A 12,987-nucleotide genomic window follows, 5' to 3' on the forward strand; every position below is an offset into this window, starting at 1 on the left:
CAGGCCTCCAGGAACCCGTACACAATTCAGCGAAGACATCACCGACTTCATCAGTCCACATGCCCTCGCATCCGAGAACTACATTCTATTAGGAGACCTCAACTTCCACCTGGACAAGAAAAACGACAGCAACACCACCACCCTTCTGGACAACCTGGCCAATCTCGGACTCAAACAACTTGTTGACACCCCCACCCATGTAGCCGGACATACGCTCGAACCTCAAGCAAACACATCTCCTTCGATCACACCACAGCCCTCCACTGGACTGACCACAGATGTGTTCACTTCAGCTACAAAACCACCTCGACCCACAACCTATCCCCCGAAGAAAATGGAACAAAATCACCACCGACCAACTCCTCACTTCGCTCAACCAAAACCCACCTACCCCCTCATCGGACCCAAACCAAGCCGCCATCAAATTCAAACAATGGATCACTCACAGCGCTGACTAATTAGCACCCTTGAAAAACCAACACACCAAACAAGACAACAAAAAGGCCCCCTGGTTCAACGACGATCTTAAGAAATCCAAAAAGTTGTGCCGCACTCTCGAGAAAACATGGAGAAAAAACCCAACCACCGACAACATGTCCACCTTCAAGGCAGCCACCCGTAAACACCACCAGCTGATTCGAGCCACCAAGAAATCAGCACTCAAAAATCGACTCGACAACAACGCACATAACAGCAAGGAACTATTCAACATCGTCAAAGAATTCACCAACCCCACCGCTGCCTCAAACGACATCACTCCCTCCCAAAACTTCTGCAATTCGCTATCCTCCTTCTTCTCCTTGCCGACATACATAACAGCTTCGAAAACAATTCCAACAAACATTCCTCTCCACCCCCCTCAGAACCTAAACCGCCCTCTAACAACCTCAGCGCATGGAACACAATCACCACTGAAGACACCATCCGCCTCATGAATTCCATCCACTCGGGCTCGCCAACGGACCCATGTCCCCACCACATCTTCAACAAAGCAGACTCCATCATCGCTCCCCATCTCCGTGATGTCATCAATTGTTCCTTCATCTCTGCTACCTTCCCTGAAAGCTGGAAACATGCCGAAGTCAGCGCCCTCCTGAAGAAACCCACAGCAGACCCCTCCGAACTTAAAAACTACCGCCCCATATCCCTCCTCCCATTCCCGGCCAAAGTTATTTAGAAAGCCGTCAATAGCCAACTTGCCGCCTTCCTCGAATCCAACAACTCCCTCGATCCCTCACAGTCCGGCTTTCTAGCCAAACACAGCACTGAAGCCACCCTCATCACAGCAACAGACGACATCCGGACTCTACTGGACAACGGAGAAACAGTAGCCCTCATTATACTCGACCTCTCCGCCGCATTCGACACTGTTTGTCACAGCACCCTCATACAACGCCTCAGCAACGTCGGCATAAAAGGAAAAGCCTTGGACTGGATCATCTCCTTCCTAGCCGAAAGAACTCAGAGAGTCCGACTTCCCCCCTTCAAATCAGAAGCCACCGAAGTCATCTGCGGTGTACCACAAGGATCATCACTCAGTCCCACCCTCTTCAACGTATACACGAGCCCACTCGCCTCCATCGCACGTCAACACAACCTAAACATCATCTCCTACGCTGACGACACCCAACTGATCCTTTCTCTCACCAAAGACCCCAAAACCGCCAAAACTAATCTTCACGAAGGCATGAAAGAAGTAGCCGTATGGATGAAAGACAGCCGCCTTAAACTTAACTCAGACAAAACGGAAGTGCTCATCCTAGGATCATCCCCCTCTGCCTGGGACGACTCATGGTGGCCTTCGGATCTGGGGCAAGCACCCATACCCACGGACCATGCACGTAACCTTGGGTTCATCCTAGACTCTTCACTCTCGATGACCAAGTCAACGCCGTCTCGTCCACCTGCTTCAACGTACTTCGTATGCTCAAAAAAATCTTCCGCTGGATCCCCGCCGAGACAAGAAAGACTGTCACCCATGCACTGGTTACAAGTCGGCTAGACTACGGAAACACCCTCTACGCCGGAATCACAGCCAAATTACAGAAAAAACTTCAACGCATCCAAAACGCACCAGCAAGACTCATTTTAGACATCCCTCGCCAAGATCACATCACCGGCCACCTGAAAGATCTCCACTGGCTTCCCGTCAACAAGAGAATTACGTTCCGTCTTCTCACCCACGCACACAAGGCCCTCTACAAACTAGGACCCGAATGCCTCAACACTCGACTATCCTTCTACACACCCACCCGCCAACTACGATCAGCCAATCAAGCTCTCGCCGCAATTCCGCGCATCCACAGATCCACCATGGGAGGAAGATCCTTCTCCTACTTAGCGGCCAAAACCTGGAATTCTCTCCCCAATCACCTCCGACTTACACAGAACCACCTCTCCTTCAGAAAGCAACTAAAAACCTGGCTATTCGATAAGTAATGCACCCACCCTCCCTCAAGCGCCTTGAGACCCTCTGGGTGAGTAGTGCGCTATACAAATTCCTGAACTTGAACTTGAACTACTCCGAGTAGCCAGCCAAGCCGGGCGAGCCTCATCTCAGAGCATATGAGAATATTCCTGCTGTGCTAGCAGTAACTGATGACGTGCCAGCTGCCCTCCCCTTCCCCAGCCCGCGCCTCAAACTCGAGAATAGTAGGTTCTGCACGAACCAGGGCCTCTCTACGCATCCTTCGGGCAGCAGCGCAAAATTAAATGTCCACACCCCGAATGGTGGGGTGCAAGGCCTCCCAAAGAGTCCCAGCCCTTGAGACCGAGCCCAAATTAATGGCCAGATAGTGATCAATGGCATCCTCCATTTGTTTCCTGTAATCCTCCTTCTAGAGGTTCCAAACTGATAAGCGCCATCGGAATGGCCCACAGACCCCCCCGGCTCGTATTGTAAGTGCCACCGGAGAGTGGTCGGAAAGTCCCCGCGGGAGAATATCTGCCGCCACCACTCTGCTGTCAAAGACCCGTGGAATAAACAGATAATCTAGGCAGCCAATTTAGTTTTTAACATAAGTTCTATCTGTTTGATTGGGTTATTGGCGAGTTTGTTTTAACATCAGCCAGTGTTTATTAGTTGTTTCTGTGCTTCTTTAATATAGCTGTCTTGATGTAGTATAACCAGATTTCCACCCTTATCATATTCTTTAATCATTATTTTTGGGTTCTACCTTAAGGCCTGGTTTGCCTTTTTCTCCTTCTTGCTCACATTTGACCATAAAAGTTTGCATTTTAGGTGGAACACATAAATTAGTATGTGGGCTCAGTTGTCTTACTCAAAGCTCGGGAATGCATGAGCACACCACTAGACAAATGTTTTTGCATTATTGAGGCAACCTAGTTGAATCTCGGGGTCAGGGGCCCCTTCCACACCTAAACACACTTACCCTTGTTTTTTATGTTGCTGGAACACCCATATTTATATACTTACTAGCACACTATGTGCAATGCTTGTGACCTCACCTTAATGAAACATGCAATTATAAATACTGCAAATCGTCTTACAGATGAGATTACATATCATAATAGCCTTACCACTTTGACAGAGATAGCTATGAATGTATTATCGTTGATTGGCTTGATAAAACATTGTATTTAATTACATTTTACTTTCAGGTGATGATATTTGTTGGTATAAAGCTTAGTAATTAGAGTGTAAGTTGTGATTTTCGTTGCTCTTATGCGATTTATTGATTGTGCTCCTAGCTATAACTTATGAATTCCTGTGTTTTTTTGGTTTTCCTTTGTAACCATACGGCACCATAGAAAAGTTGTGAAGTGTATTTTTGAGGGTACACCCAAAGCTAATATTATCTTCACTTCCACCTTTTGGTTTTCGTTTTTGATCACACACTAGTAACCAACCCCCCACGGATGTTCAGCTCTTGCTGCGCATGGCCACAGGCACAGCAGGAGTCTGCCACAGGACCTGGTCTATGGCCAGGCCCTATGCCAGACATTCCAGTCAACCCTCTCTGCATTTGAGTTTTGGCCGTATGCAGTGGGTTGGCCACATTTCTTTGCCTCTTTCCAGCCCCTGTTTTCAACCCTCAGCAGATGGCTAACCCCTACTGCGGTTGGCCTTGAGCCTTCTGTAGCTGGGTTGGGTGTAGGGCCTAGTCTCTGGTCAGCTGATCTGCATGACTGACAAATCTGTATGAATCTTTCCAATAAAAACTTTAATCCACTTTGAATTTGTCATTGCAAGTCTTCACAAGGCCCCATCTCACCCAAGCCCAGAAGTAGGCTTGTCACCAGCTGGAGGCCGGCGATGACACCACAGCCCTGCACTGACTCCGTGTGTCAACCTACCTTCACTGCTGCCTGCGCACACACCAATATTTTATTCTTAAAAAACATTGATTCACCATCTCTTTTCCCACCACACTGGCCCCGATATACCTGTGGTGAAATCCAGGCCTTGCAGAAACAGAGAGCTTTCACTTACTAGACAGTGGTAGAATTAAAAATATGAATGATATACCCACATTAATAATGTATTTGATATGTAAAACCTTAAATGTCTTCATTATGGCCTGTGTCCTTAAGTCCTCACTTTCAGTAAATTCAAAAATGTCATCTTTCTGATGTCCCCATCTGTGTCTGAATACACAACTGCGTTGGATCACATCTCCTCCTGTAATTGGACTCTGCCACTTTGAGATTTTACAGTTCCAACTATTAAGCAAAAATGTACTTACTTACATGTGCCCTTAAAAGCGACATGTTTTACAGCCTGAAGAGGGACTAATATGGGTAAAATAGCATGAAAAAGTACTTTTATCTGTGACCCACCCCTTTTCTCATGCTGCTAGTTTAACAAGCATCTGCTCAGACTCTATCATGAATATAATTGTAACGGGCTTGGATTTCTAAAATACTGTAAAAGCCTGCTGTGAAAAAGTTTCACCCAGTTTCCTGCATATGTTCAAAATGGTGTACAGGGATTGTCTTTCCCAGCCTGTCACATGGAAGGAGAGGACCAGAAGGGTCTTTCTAAGTGGTCACATAGTGACGAGGTTGAGTTCTATTTTCCCCACGAATAGTATTTCTGAATGTTAACATACACCAAAAACAAGATTAGAGTGATGTAGTGATTTGAAAGTGACCAAAGTGTACTGTGCATCAGATTCTCTTTCTCCTTGCCATTCTTTGCCAAAAATCCTTCTTTATGGCTGAAATGTTAGTAACACTGAGGCTTCAGAGCGTTTTTTATTCTTTATAGCATCAATTTAGCGCTGACAAGAGCCGAGGTGGCCCTAGGTAACTAAAGGGGCGGGCTAATGCAAGTAAAATACCGCCCTGTGCTTGGCAAATTCCTAAGTAGAGTTCATTGGACAAAGAATACCCCCAAATCAGCAGGTAGCAAGATATTTAACAGTTTATATAGCTTAATTTTCTCAAGCAATGTAAATTTAAGAGTAAGGGGCGATTTAACTGTCTGCTGGAATTATCCTGAGAGAGTCAAGTATATGAAAGGGCATAACTTGGTTATTTATTTGATCTGACATGAAATAGGATGTGAGGCCCTGAGACATATATGGTCACCAACTGCGAGTTTTGGAGCTATTTGCACTGTAATGGCAATGCTTTTTACCATTGTTATTTTAATACCAAAAGGAAAACTTATTGTTTTGTATAGCGTGGTGTTTGTGAAGACGGTGATGCACTTATTAAAATTTAAAAAAAGAAAGAAAAACAAGTATTCCTTGATGCAAAGCTATTTGATGTAACACTGTTTATATAACAGCAACTCCTTCATCAAACTGCACAGTGTTTGGTGTTATTGAGACGCAAATAAAAATCAAGGAGCAGCAAAGTAAGCCCTGAAAACGTTACTCACAGTAGGTGCCTTTTGAAAAATTAATAGGTATTGTAATTTATAATATTAATTCTCGATCAGTATTATAACTAGCTTTATCATTATTACCATAGAGTAGTAATAGTAATAATTGTAGTAGTGGTTATGATAGTTGTGGTGGTTGTAGTGGTGGTGGTATTGGGACTGGTGGTGATGGTACTCGTTGTGTTAATGTTGGTGGTATTGGTGGTTGTAGTGGTGTTATTGGTGGTGGTGTTACTGTTCGTGGTAGTGGTACTGGTGGTGGTGGTGGTAGTGTTGGAGATGTTACTGGTGGTGGTGGTAGTGTTTGTGGTGTTAGTGGTTGTTGTAGTGGTGATACTGGTGGCCGTTGTTTTACTGGTGGTGGTGTTAGTGGTGATATTGTTGGTGTGGTACTGGTGGTGGTACTTTTGGAGTACTGGTTGTGCATGGTGGTGGTAGTGTTGTTGGTCGTATTGTTTATAGTGGTGGTGGTAGATGTGGTGGTTGTGATGGTATAAGTGGTGCTGTTGGTACTGGTAATGGTGATGGTGGTAGTGATGGTGGTATTTGTTGTATTGGTGTTGCTATTTATTGTGTTAGTGGTGGTCGGGCTGGTTGTTGGAGGGTTAGTTGGACTGGTGGTGGTGGTATTGGTAGTGGTGGTAGTTGTGATTCTTGGTGGTACTGGTGCTGATGGTACTGATTGTGGTAGTTTTATTGGTTGTGGTACTGTTACTGGCGGTAGTGGTACTGTTTGTTGGCGGTATTGGTGGTGGCAATGGTGTTACTGGAGGTGGTGGTACTGGGGGTGGTGGTATCGGTACTGGTAATTTGGTGGTTGTACTGGTTAGTGTACTGGTAGTGTTACTGTTGGTGGTGGTACTGGTGGTGGTAGGGATAGTTGTATTGGTGTTAGTGGTACTGGTACTGTTGGTGGTGGTACTGTTGGTGTTGGTACTGATAGTATTGGCGGGTATAATGTAATAGGTGGCGTATTACTGAAAGTTTCAGCTATTGGTATTGGTGTTGGTGATGGTAGAAGTGTTAATAGTTCTGTTAGTGGTAGTGGTGGTGTTTGTGCTGGTGTTGCTGGTAGTGGTGGTGGTGTTAAAGGTGGCAGTGGTATTGGTGTTGGTGGTATTGTTGGTTGTATTGGTGGTGGTGTTGATATTAGTAGTGATAGTTGTGGGAGTAGTGGTACTAGTGGTGGTGGTGTGAGTGGCAATGGTGGTTTCATTGGTGTTAATGGGGGGGTGTTTTTTGTTGTTGCTTGTATTGGTAGTGGTGGTACTGCTGGTGGTAGTATTGATGGTGGTGTTATTGGTTGTGGTGGTGGTCGGAGTGGTGGTGTGTTGGTAGTTGTATTGGGAAAGGGGCGGTGGTAGGTATTGGTGATACTGTTAGTTGTGGTGGTAGTGGGAGTTTTAGTTGTACTACTGGTACTGGTGGTGATTCTACTGGCAATGGTAGTTGTGGTACTGGTATTAGTGTTGGTTGTGGTAGTGGTGGTGTTTTTTGTGGTGGTGGTGTTGGTAGTAGTAGTAGCGGTAGTGTTACTGCCGGTGGTGGTGGTAATGGTGGTAGTGGTAGTAATATTAATGTGAGCAGTAGTGGTGGTACTGGTAGTGGTGGTGGTAGTGGTGGTAGTGGTAAAGGTTGTGGTATTGGTGGTGGTGCTGATGGCGTTAATGCTGGTGCTGGTAGTAGTGGTGGCATTGTTTGTATTTTTAGTTCTGATGTTACTTGTGGTAGTGCTATTGGTGGTGATATATTTTAATGCTGGTGGTATTGGTGTTGGTGATGCTAGTAGTGGTGTTGGTGATAGTAGTGGTGGTAGTAGTAGTGGAGGTACTGGGGGTGATGTTGGTGGAGGTACTAGTGGTAATACTGGTGGTAATGGTATTGGTGGTATTGGTGGTGGTGGTACTGATGGTAGTAATAAGTAAAAAAGGTTTGTTTGGAGTATAGTAGAGTGTAGTGTATTAACTGTTGTATGTTGTGGTGAAGCTATGAGATGTGTGTATAACAACAAAAAAGTATTACAAATTTGTGTAGAAATTTCAGTTTATTATGTATATATATAAATTGTTGTAATCAAGTAAATGTGAACATATATTTTATATACATTTTTATTGTGGTTGTAAATGAAAGCTTTTCAATAATTGTATTCACGCGTGATCAAGGCTCTCGCCGTAACGCCTTGTGCGGATTAAATCTGGATATCAAGATTGTTGGTTCCCTGTATTCTTCCTGAGAGCGTACAAGATTGACTTTTTTGGTTTGGAATATATATATATATATATATATATATATATATCACTGCTCCAATCTCCACGTAGCTCCTCATGCACAAAGAAAAGCACTCCCAGGAGCGAGTTCAAAAAGCTTTATTTCCACGGCCTCACAGTGACCAGACGTGTTTCGGCAGACCCCTTTATCGATGTTAATGTGGCGTGCACGAAACGGCCCTTCTTTTATGCACGTTTTAGATCGCCCGAACCAAAACGTACCACAACATCGTTATTCCTTTATTGGAAGCCCAATTATGGGCGGTTCGTCTTGTTCCCTCACGGGTTAGCAAGCCACACATATTTAATCTCATCCTGAATGGGCCCACAAAACATAAATTGTACTTCATACTAAGATGTCCCCACAATCAATGTCTCCTCTACAAATCCATCAAAAGCTGAGGGTCGGGGTTCTCGTAGGCGGGAATGGTATATATTCTCAGGCCTCTCGGTCCTTTTAACGTCTACATGATTTTCAAACAAATGACTGGGACGGCCATGGGCACCTGTTTCGCCCCCAGCTAAGCAAATTTATTTGTGGGCTGGTGGGAGAAGCGGGTAGCCTGGTCGGTAGACAATAAGACTTTTACCAAAAGGGTGGTGGCCTGGTACAGTTATATTGATGATCTTTTCCTAGTTTGGAGGGGAACCTCTGAAACTGCTACGGAATATGTTCAGGTACTAAATGATAACAATTTAAATCTTCGATTTAATGCTGAAATCATTGACATGGCGGTAAACTTTCTGGATTTGGAGGTCATGATATTGAGAATAAGATCTGCACCAGACTATACAGAAAACCCACTGCGGGTAATTCTATCCTACATGCCCGCAGTGCTCATCCTCCCAAATTAATCAACAGTATCCCCAATGGGGAGTTATTACGAATTAAGAGGAATAACAGCAGGGAGGTGGATTTCCAAAAATATGCAGGGGCTGTGTTTTGAAAGGTTCAGAGCCAGAGGATATGGTGGGCAGGTATTGGATGGAGCATTGAAAAGAGTACACCTTATACCTAGGGGGGATCTTCTGGAGATAAGGTTAAGAAAGAAACCAAGGATGGTGGTTTTCGTATGATCACAACCTTTTCACAAGATTCAGAAAAGCTAAGGACCATTTTCAGGAGGCATTGGAATCTTCTGAAAATGGATCCGGTTATTGGGATGGGCATTCCTAATCAACCGCTGCTGATATTTAGTAAAGCGAGGTCTTTTAGAGACTCTTTGACTAGTAACTTTATGACAAAAGAGGTATAGGCATAGAGACCTAAAGGGGTTCTACCCCTGCAGGAAATGTAAGGCCTGCACAGGAAGCAGAAGAGTTTTAACATACCAGGTGCCGGGTGTCAAGAAATTGAAAGTCATCAACAAGTTTTTAAGATGCAGCACTCTGTACACGGTGTACTGCGTTGGTTGCCCATGTGGGCTCAAGTACATTGGAAGCACGATTCACTAGTCTAAAATGCGTGTTCTGGAGCATTCCAGGGCAGTTATGAATGGCGACAGGACATATCCTGTAGCTTGCCATTTTAAGACAGAACATAGGGGGGATAGATTCCTGTTAACCTTCTTTGCTCTTGATCATGTGCTGTTGAATCCATGAGGTGGGGACTGGGTGAGTAGTCTAAGACGATTAGAATCACAATATATGATTGACTTACAGACGAAAACACCAGGAGGCCTTAATTCTCATGAGGAACTTGCTGTGCAACTAGGGGAATGACTGTGTGGATTTCTATTCTATGACCATGAAATTGTAGATAATCTGCTTGGGGATCTTTTTTTGAATCATGAATTCTTTGAAGTTTTGATCTTTGAAAAATATAAATGATGTGGGGAGGATTTTGTAAGGACTGAGTAACTTGTTTTTGATGGATTTGTAGAGGAGACATTGATTGTGGGGACATCTTAGTATGAAGCACAATTTATGGTTTGTGGGCCCATTCAGGGACGAGATTAAATATATGTGACTTGATAACCCATGAGGGAACAAGACGAACCGCCCATAATTGGGCTTCCAATAAAGGAATAACGATGTTTTTGTTTGGGCGATCTAAAATGTGCAGTTGAATATGGTTGCATGTTACAAGACGTCTGTTGTCCTTAGGATTTATACGAATGGAGGTTTCTGACACCAAAAAGACTATTAGTGGGCTAGAATTAAGTAATGCACTCAGGGAGTGTGATACTCTGCATAAACGTATTTAAAAACATTGTATGGTGCATTTAAATGAATGTAAAACACTTTTTGCATATTGTAAGATGTCTGCGATTACCAGCTTCAATGTTGTTCTCTATCTAGTATCCTGTAATAGACATAAAAAAAGGGCCGTTTCGTGCATGCCACATTACCATCGATAAAGGCGTCTGCCGAAACGCATCTGGTCACTGTGAGTCTGTGGAAATAAAGCTTTTTGGACTTGCCCCCTGGAGTGCTTTTCTTTGTGCATGAGAAGCTGCGTGGAGATTGGAGCAGTGATTAATGCTGGCGCACCACCCGCGTAAAGCACCCAGACGAGAGTGTGTGGACGATATATATGCAATCAGTTTCTTTGCTCCACAAATACTTTCATGAAATCAAAAGACAGCACACCAGGAAACGGCACAATAGTTTATTGTGCACTTAAAAGTTAGGGCACAATAAACTATTGTGCCGTTTCCTGGCGTGCCGTCTTTTGATTTCACAAAAGTATTTGTGGAGCAAGAAACTGATGGCAAACTAAGTGGCTGCTGCTGTCACAGAATGCATCAAAGTCGTAGGAAAGGGAACTGCTCCGGCAGCAACATGGCGAGCATATATATATATATATATTATATGTGTCAACACAACATTTTTAGCTCTCCCTAGCCTCTTTCCTCAGCGGGTACACGGCAGGGGTATCCACCCCCTTCTATAAACACGGTTTCACCAACGCGATCCTTCCTACAATCCTTGGAAAGAAACAACACTGGAGCCGTGGCCTCGGGTTTCGGTGCAGTTTTAATCAGAACACAATGTCCTACGCGTTTCGGAGTAAGGCTACTCCTTCATCATGGCCTGATGAAGGAGTAGCCTTCATCGGGCCATGATGAAGAAGTAGCCTTACTCACTCAGAGTTTTAAAATGGACTTTAATCGCAAGCACACATTTGAATTTTCTCAAATGTAGATAAATTACCTGCACAAGAACTGCATGCCCCAGAATGCTATGGGTGTTAAACCGACACACCCAGGAAGTGAAGCATGTTAATAGAGATCGAAACAACTATGTGCAGGTCTCAGGTGTGGTGACTTACTGCCCATGAAGAAGGGGCTCTGCCCCTGAAACGCGTAGGCAAGCTGTAAATCAACGCGCACTTGAAAAGCTGGCTGCATTGAATAGGCTGGAGGGCAGGACATCGTGTGTGCTTCTCTACATGCTTGGGGCATTTGTGAGGAATATATAAGTAAGTATAAAACAAAATTAAACAATTTATAGTTTGATGGTATCATGGGGTGTTAGCTGTTTTGTTGCATATGCGAGCTTCGGGTGAGGTAGCTGCTATGCAAATGAAGGGCAGCTTTAATGTAAATAAATGTATGTGTATATATATATATTTATATACATGTTTATATATATAGGCATTGTATTTTTGTATCTATATATATATATATGGTTTTTTTTTAGTAGTATTAATAATAAGCAGATTTTTATATTGCTATTGTTTGTTGCATAAAGTACAATTTATTTACATAAGTACATTTTTATCTAATTGTTAACTTTTGTTAGCAACTTACCTGTTTTTTATATATATATATATATATATATATATATATATATATATATATATATATATATATATATATATATATATATATATATATATATATATATATATATCCAACAAAGTTTGTCCATGCAAATGAGCCCGCACACCAAGTAAGTGGGTTGCATTCCACAACTTTTATTTACCGATGAAAGGCGGAGTTCAGTCCATGTCACCCCTTTCGCTTTTCGCCTGACGCGTTTCGAAGATCTCTGTCTTCTTTCTCAAAGGCACTCCGAGGTTGCAAGGTCATTCCTGCCACAAGTCCGCTTCCGTTGGTTTGTGTGTTATATTTCCTCCTGCGTGACTTTCACTTTATAGACATTTGCTACAGGTGCGTTAAGGCAGGGTATCACGGTACTTGTAGTTCCCAGGCATTTATTTCCCTCCAGTGGGTTACTTGCAACTTCGTGATGTTTTTACAAACAGGGGCAGTTCTCCATTGAACAAGGAATGTAAAACCCCTTTCATCGCCTTTTAATCCACTGTTTGCCCATCTCGATCTGGCATGCTTCCAAACCTAGGGTCCCTTAATTTCCAGGGCGGTGCGTTAACTCCACGGCTGGACCGGCCGTGTAAATTATCCAACAAAGTTTGTCCATGCAAATGAGCCCGCACACCAAGTAAGTGGGTTGCATTCCACAACTTTTATTTACCGACGAAGTTGCAAGTAACCCACTGGAGGGAAATAAATGCCTGGGAACTACAAGTACCGTGATACCCTGCCTTAACGCACCTGTAGCAAATGTCTATAAAGTGAAAGTCACGCAGGAGGAAATATAACACACAAACCAACGGAAGCGGACTTGTGGCAGGAATGACCTTGCAACCTCGGAGTGCCTTTGAGAAAGAAGACAGAGATCTTCGAAACGCGTCAGGCGAAAAGCGAAAGGGGTGACATGGACTGAACTCCGCCTTTCATCGGTAAATAAAAGTTGTGGAATGCAACCCACTTACTTGGTGTGCGGGCTCATTTGCATGGACAAACTTTGTTGGATATATATATATATATATATATATATATATATATATACATTTATATATTTTGTTTTTATTCATATATAATAGGTATATGTAATCTAGTA

Source organism: Lissotriton vulgaris, chromosome 5 (assembly GCF_964263255.1).
Source record: "Lissotriton vulgaris chromosome 5, aLisVul1.2, whole genome shotgun sequence".
Taxonomy (NCBI): Eukaryota; Metazoa; Chordata; class Amphibia; order Caudata; family Salamandridae; genus Lissotriton; species Lissotriton vulgaris.